The sequence below is a fragment of the Canis aureus genome, chromosome 4, assembly GCF_053574225.1.
Source record: "Canis aureus isolate CA01 chromosome 4, VMU_Caureus_v.1.0, whole genome shotgun sequence".
In the NCBI taxonomy this organism is placed as follows: domain Eukaryota; kingdom Metazoa; phylum Chordata; class Mammalia; order Carnivora; family Canidae; genus Canis; species Canis aureus.
In genome coordinates, this window is record NC_135614.1 from 50627894 (window position 1) to 50636209 (window position 8316).

Here is an 8316-nt window from a genome sequence, read left to right on the forward strand (position 1 = left end):
CTTGTAATTCTAGCTGAGGGGCAGATGACTGACTGCTACCTCTGATGTTTGTGTCCCTCCAAAGTTCCTATGTTGAAACCTAATCCCAAATGTGATGGTAATTATAAGTGGGAAATTTGGGAGGTGACTAGGTCATGAGGATGGAGCCCTTATGAATGGGATCAATGCCTTTATAAAGACATTGTGTGTATGTGCATGTGTGTGTGTGTGTGTGTGTGTGTGTGTGTAACTTATTCTTTAATGCCAGTTAGGTCACTGTGATGTAAGAATGAATTAGGGGCAGATGGGGCTAGGCAGGGAAAGATAAGGGAAAGGACCAGAGTCGGGCTCCCATAAATTTTTGGGCTCCCATAAATCCCAAGGACACCAAATGGTCCAGAGTCAGGCTCCTACCCATCCCAAGGAAACAGAGATAAGACAGTAAAAACAAAGAAGAAAATAAATTAGGCTCCCTAGCCCCAAAGTGTTAGGAAGTATCTCCCTTCAGTAGTTATCAAACAATCCCAGATAATTACCAGACCTCAAAACAGCCTCTGTCAATCACTTGAGATGCGCAAAGAAATCTCAAGGCCTTGAGTTCTCTGGTTAGGTTCCGAATAAAAAGCCAGCCAAAAAGCCCTCAGTGGCAACTCTGTCAGGATCCCTCTCACTTTTAAGAGCTTTCTCTGTATCTTTGCTTAATAAACTTTTATCACTTTACTCACTCTCCTGTGTCCACGAGATTCATTCTTTGACTCCATGAGATAAGAACCAAGCTCTCCCATATTAGCTGCTTCTCAATTCCTTCAGAAATTGAATTTTCTTTTTCATACAAGTTACTTGGAGGTTGTTAAGCATATAATCTTGGGCCCAATGTTCAAAGATTCTGATTCTACAGATCTGAACTGGTATCTGGTAATCTGTATAATTTAGATGTAATCTGTAACTTTCCACTATAACTATCTTCATTAGTATTTACCCCTTCACCTTCCTAGACCTTACTTACGGGCCATCGGTTACATTTTAGTCTTCAGACGGATCACCTTCACATCTCAACACATCTGCACCAATTTTGCCCCTTCTTTGGTCACGATCTTAAAGATGTTTTTCCTTCACCTATACACAGGATCTCATCGCATTTAATCTCATTAAGAGTCTGGATCATTAGTGACACAATTTTCTTTGTCTTCCAATTTTTTCTTTATGATTCCTTTCCAACAGTTTTTAGCCATGTAAAATTCTTTCCTACCTTTAAAAGATAAAAACTTCCCTTCACCTCTTTTAGGCCCCCTGGAGCTATTTTCTTATCTCTCTCCTTCCATTCACAACCATGTATCTTAAAGGAGTTGTCTGCAATTGCTGTCTCCATTCTTTCACCTTCTATTTGTGCTTTAGACAACTACAATCTGACTTCTGCCACCACCGCTCAGCTGAAACTGTTGTAGATAAAATCACCATTGACTTCTTTGCTACTAAATTCAACGGAAACTTCCCAATCCCAGTTTTAGTTAAACTTTGTGCAGAACTTGATCTGTTCATTAACCTCTCCTTGCTTTGCACTCTATTTCAGAGGAGGTGGGTGCTGTGATACTGTGCCTTTCTTGCTAGGTGCCTCTGAGGATTTTTATTGGAATTTTCTTTTGTTTTCCTCATATTTATATCCACTTTTTTTCTTTTTTATTCTAAATCTCCCCTCGATAATCCCATCCAGTCCCTGATTTTAATGTACTATTTTCTAACAACTTAAGATATTGTTTCCAGTCTGTTTCTCTCTCTGTGGCTCCAAGCTAAATATCCAAGTCCCTGTTGCATATCACAACCTGGATGGCAATACCATTACTAAATATGAAAGTCATAATAATTGAGAAATAATTATAAGTCAGGCTCTCCATTAGACCCATTTCATGAATTATCTCAGCCTTATTAAGTAGATTCAAATAAGGTCATTTAAAGATGAGTAAACTGAGGCTTAAAGATATTTAATAAATTGTTCAACATGTGCACGTAGAATCCTAGAATCCAGATGTGTTTAATATCTAATCCCACACTGCTACTCATTTTTTATACCACATCTAAGGTTAAATATGCAAGGGATTCTCCACAAAAACTCAAATCCAGCAGATCCTAAACTGAAATCTTCCATTTAGTTTTCTATTATCACAATGATTTTCCACTTCTCCAGCAATTCACATAAGCAAGAAGCTGGACTTTTTGACTTATATATCATATCTAATAAATCACAAATTTTATAACTTCTACTTTCTTAATACCTTAAAAATGCAGAACTTCTATTTCTCTCTCCCCACTGATCAGAAACACAATTAGCCCTCCCCTGAATCAGTGCTGCAACTTCTTAACTGGTGTCCCTGCTTCAGGTTGTGACCTCTCCAATCTGTTTTTTAAAAGGCAGTCTGAATGATTTTCTGAAGTCAAATCCGGTCATGTCATTTCCTTGCCTACTTAAAGGCTGTCAATGCCATTCCATTGCCCTCAGGATAAACTCCTTACGAGGACATGCAAGGACATTCATGACCTAGCATCTCCTTATATTTATGGCTTCTTCCAACCAAACTACTCACTTCATTATAAGCTCCAACCACGGGACACTATTTGTAGATCCCCAGGAGGATGTGCTTCATTTCAGTTCTACGATTTTAAAAGATTTTTTTCTCCCACTTAAAAACTACATCCTTCTTCCCCCATTCAATGGATCCTTCACAATTCAGCTTAAATGGAGCTTCTTCTTGTAAGCCTTCTCCCTCCCACTAAGATCCTTCTAGGTTCTCCCAGAGTGCATAGCTGTTTCCTTATAGAATTCATCACACTGCATTATCATTACTCATTCTTACCTGATTCTGTTACTGCACTTTCTGTCTCTTCAATGGTGGCATCATGACATTATTTGAGCTTAGTTTTCCCCAGAAGCAGAGCCTGAGGGAAGAATTCAAGTACAATTAATTTTGGAGGTGATCTCTGGAAACACTGGAGGCAGAGTAAAGAAGTGAGACAGGGAAGGGAAGATAACTAATGAAGAACTCAAGTGCACTACTACTGTAGGTTAGTCGAATTTAATATGCTGAGGTGGCAGCATAATATGCTGACTCTGGGAGTCAGTGAAAAATCTGCACCTCAGAGTTACCCCATCCTAGGAGAGATTTTGTGTATTCACATACTATCCTGGTTTCCCTAAACATTAAGTAGTAGCACTGATTAATCCCTCAATCCCAGACAAACCAGAGTGGTTAATCACCCTAACCACCAGCTCCCACCAGTTACTAGTTAAAGGCATCTGAGGAAGGGCAAGTGAGTGGAGGAGTAGAGATTAATTCCCTGACATTTTTAGCCTGTGTGTAGACAACAAAATTAATTCCCCTGATCCAAAAGCCCTTAGTCAAAGAAATTTAGGAGCTGACAGTTAAAGGTAAGGCCATTACACATGACACACTGGATGTGTGTGATGAATATGGATCTCCATAGCATTTGCTACAGCCTTGTTTACTATTAGAGACATAATACTTCCCAATGTCTGGCACATAGTAGGTACTCAAAAATATTTATTAAATAAATTTATATGTAAATAAGTTACATATATATTTTTAATTTTTTTTTTTACAAAGGAAGCAAGTTTCTGTGATTTATTTACTATTCTGTCTTCAGCATGGAATATTAATTCTAGCTCTCAGTAAATGATTAATAAATATTTTGAGTGAATGGGTAATTGAATAAAAAGGTCTTACTGAATGAAGTAGATGATCTTTAAGGTCCTTGTAAGCTGTGAGATTCTATAATATTTAAAAAGTCAATATGTACCTTCCACAGTATCCTCTTCAAACACATCACGTTGTTATCTGTGTGGGTACTGTGGAGAGAAAAACACACTATTTAATCATCCTTAATCAGCCCACATTAGGGAAGTGGAATGTTGCAATGTCCTTTCATCAGCCTCATAGCAGAGTGACTGTGACTAATTGGATAAGGGCCACCATGACCCAGTTTTTGGGCCCTGTCACTTCAGAAACATAAAAAACACACCGTGGGAGGGTGGAACATAGATTGACTATTGCCACTTGTGCTCCACTAATGATAGAAGTATAGAGAACTCCAGTCTCCAGAACTGGTGCTTCCCATAGCATTTTCTGTATTAAAAACAAAAACAAAAAAAAAAATGGAGCGGTGCCTAGGAGGCTCAGTTGGTTAAATGTCTGCCTTTGGCTCAGGTCATGATCCCAGGGTCCTGGGATGAAGCCCACTTTGGGCCTCCTGCTCAGTGGAGAGCCTGCTTCTCCCTCTGCTCTGCTCCTGTGCTTGCTCTCTCTCTCTCTCTCTCTCAAATAAATAAATAAAATATTAAAAAATAAAAAATAATTCAAAAAATGGAATCAAAAGGGAGGTGTGTGTGTAGAAGAAGCTGGAGTCTTCAAATAGCTTTCTGAAACACCATCTGAAACTTTGGGCTTTGAGTAAAGGACTATGGGAATGTGTTTAAACAACAACAGAAAGTGGTTGCACTCTACTTATGGTTTTTAAAACAGCATTTAAAAAAGCTTTTTGTTTCTTCTGGCTAATTATCTATGTACCACTGTCTTCTGCATTACTGGTGATGATTTTTTAGGTAGAATTTCTTGTTCTCTAAGAAAACTCTTATCCTGACCACATATAATGTTTTTTAAAAATCCAGATTTTTATCATAGTGATATGGGAGAGCTTGGTTCCTATCTCACAGAGTTGACATGGGAGAGTGAGTAAAGGGATAGAAGTTTATTAAGAAAAGATACAGAGGGATCCCTGGGTGGCGCAGCGGTTTGGCGCCTGCCTTTGGCCCAGGGCGCGATCCTGGAGACCCGGGATCGAATCCCACATCGGGCTCCCGGTGCATGGAGCCTGCTTCTCCCTCTGCCTGTGTCTCTGCCTCTCTCTCTCTCTCTGTGACTGTCATGAATAAATAAAAATAAAATCTTTAAAAAAAAAAAAAAAAAAGATACAGAGAAAGCTCTCAGGAGTGATGGGGTCCCAACAGGGTTGCCACTGAGAGCTTTGCAGGGTTGGTCTTTTATTGAGAGCCTAATCAGGAACCTAAATCCCTTTAACATATCCACTGATATCACCCTTGAGTAAGGACTAGAGATAACATCTTTAATGGCTTACTTCCTTTTTGGAGTCTGATGATATTTTGTCAGTTACAAGTAGCTGTTATAACAAGACACCCTCCCCACCCACCTTAGGGCAGGGTGTTCTGGCTTGTTCCCTTATCTCTGGTTTCCTCACACCTCAGCATTTTTAGGATTTGTGTGAGCCTGCTTCCGAGGCCCCTTGCCTAGCCCCATTTGTCCCTAATTCAATAGCAATTTTCTAGTTTAAGAACATATTCCTTTCCTGATTATTAAATCATATGCACAGCTAAGGATTTTAGAAAACTCAGAGGGTGATTTTTATTAGTATTTTTCCTTATATCTATCATCTACCTAACTATCCATCTATGCATTCATGATTATATATTCTGCATAGCAAATTTGGAAGTTATCTTCATAATTTTCTGACTTAAAATTCACTAGGGTACATACTAAAAAATTATTTTGGGAGCCAAGAGTTAGGATCCCAGAGAGGCTGCAGGTTGTGATTTGCTTTAAATATGAGTGACTTTTGTAGTTCCTTCTCAGATGGATGGCAAAGGACTTGATTCTTATTGGATGACTTTTTTGGGAGCTGGCTTTCAAAGAAGCTGAAATCTATAGACACAGCCAGAGGGCCATGTGACTCTGGTCAGGGGAGATGGACCCACAGCCACTAGAACTGTAAATAGAGAAAACAGTGATTTCAGGTTATGTGTCACAGAGGCAATTTTTATGCACCTAATTCTCTCTTGGCAAATGTATACAGCACACATGAGGGGAAACAACATTTAGGATGTCCTCATTTGGTGGTGCTTGGTTGGCTTAGTCAGTATGTGATTCCTGATCTCAGAGTCATGAGTTCAAGCCCCACATTGGGGGTAAAGATTACTTAAAATGAAAAGTGGTTAAAGTGGTAAAGGTTATGTATACTTTACCCTAATTTTAAAAATTAAAAAAAAATTATTTGGTGAGGGTTCATGATTCTTTCTCTCTTTAATTTTTTTTTTAGAGAGAAAGAGAGTGCATGTGCATATGCATATATGCAAGAGTTGGGAGGAGGGACAGAGGGAGAAGGAGAGAGAATCTTAAGCAGGTTCCCTGCCCGGTGTGAAATTCAGAGCTCAGGCAAGGTTTGATCTTATGCCCCTGAAATCATGACAGGAACCAAAATTAACAGTCAGACTTAACCAGCTGAGCCACCCAGGCACCCCCATGATTCTCTTAAATTAGGACATAAAGGCTACTTATGTCTTTGGATATACATATATTTTCCACAACAACTGGATTATTCTGTTCATATATCTTACAGAATATTTTCCAACTGTTAAACCTTAAGCAAACCTTTTGTTTTTTTTCAAAGGCATTGTTTGTACTTGGGATGTTTATGTGAAATTCGACTCATACCTTATATAAGTTATAAAAGGTAAACCGGAATTAATGTGGTCCAGATTTCTCATGAGAATATTTTGAGCCTGCTCTCTTTTCCTTGAGGTCACAATGCTGGTTAGTTTCAAAAAATAGAGTTAGAAATTAGTTTGATTTTTTTATCAAGATTCTTTATATTGTGCCCCTGGCTTAACAACCAACAGTTAGATTTTATTTTTATGGCAGATTAATAACATTTATAGAGATATAAATATAGAAAATGTATATATGTAGTTATATCCCTTTAAGTATTTTTGAGTATTTTTAAATAAATATATATACTGAAAAGGATACTGATTAAATAATTTTCACAAATTATAGAAAAATTATGACCTACCTATGTACCTGGAATATAGATCTGGAAATGGTATTATCAGTTCCCAGAAGCATCTCTTGTGCTCAGGAATCCTCTCCTCCCCCATCCCTGTAAGAATTCTCCTTCATCACCGTAGATTAGTTTTGATTCTTTTTGAATTTATGTAAATGGAACTTAAAATTTTCTTGTTTTGAGTTTGGCATTTTACTCTACATTATAGATGTGGATTCAATCATGTTGTTATTTGTAGTTTATTTGATTGTTGTAAATTTTGTAGTGTAGAATATGCTATTGAATGAATATTCTGCTGCTTTTTTTTTATCTATTCTGCAACTGATAGGCATTTGAGTGGTTTCAAGACATAAATTATTAAAAAATAGCATTCTGATTAATCTGTTTAAAAAATAAAAATATATTTACATATATGGGTGGTTTTAAATGAAATTTTCATGAATCATAGTGAGTAGCATTCATTTTTCAGATTTTATTTTGAAAATTCTCATCAACTGCCTATTGGGGTGAGGGCTTTTCTACACTTGAATAAAGATTCAGAGGTAAAATCTGTAGCCCCACTTTTCAGATATTTGTAGCTTTACAAGAAAGACCACCTCATGTATACTTTTTGCAAATTTGGGGAGGAGTAAGGATTTTGTGACCAGATGTTTACTTCTGAATTAATGGTTTTTACTTACCTAGTAAATTTCCAATACCATACTTTTTTGCCATTATAGGTGGCCCTTGTGCATTAGTTTGTAATGTAAAATAATTTCTATCATTGCTCAACACAAGCCTGAAAGCTTTAGCTTTCATGGCAGTAGCAGGAATTTTTTTACTTTAATAGATGTTACCAATTCTCCACTGCCAAACTGGGGAGGTAAATAATTTTTTGTGTTTATTTATTTTAGTTTTTATTAAAATTCTAGTTAGCTCCCATGCAGTGTAATATTAGTGCCAGGTGTATAATTTATTGAGTCAACACTTACATACAACACCCTGTGCTCATCACAGCAAGTTCCCTTCTTAATACCCATCACCCATTTAACCCACACCCTGATCACATCCCCTCCAGTAACCATCAATTTGTTCTCTAAACAATTTGATTTGTCTCTCTCTTATTTCCTGCTATGATTGTTTGTTTTGCTTCTTAAATTCCATACATGAGTGAAATCATTAAAATATGGAAAGTTTCACAGATTTGCATGTCATCTTTGCACAGGGGCCATGCTACACTTCTCTGTATTATTCCAATTTTGGTATGTGTGCTGCCAAAGTGAGCACAGGAGGTCAACAATTTAACATAAAACACTTTTCAGAGCACTTTAAGATTCTCTACTGTTTAGTTCCTAGGTAACATCTCCATATCTAAAAATCAGTACATGTTTAAAAGAAATGCATGTTGGCTATGTAACTTCTTATATATTCCAGAAATGACAATTTTGAAAGAAAAACTAATTCACTACTCTATTAGGTACTAACAAAGATTCT

General features: G+C 37.2%; 1 non-coding gene across 1 annotated transcript; it reads right to left on the reverse strand.

The window, feature by feature from the left end:
• Positions 1–8002: 8002 nt before the first annotated feature.
• Positions 8003–8109, reverse strand: LOC144313145 (U6 spliceosomal RNA). Its single transcript, XR_013378871.1, has one exon. It is a non-coding gene; the product is annotated as a U6 spliceosomal RNA (small nuclear RNA).
• Positions 8110–8316: the final 207 nt, after the last annotated feature.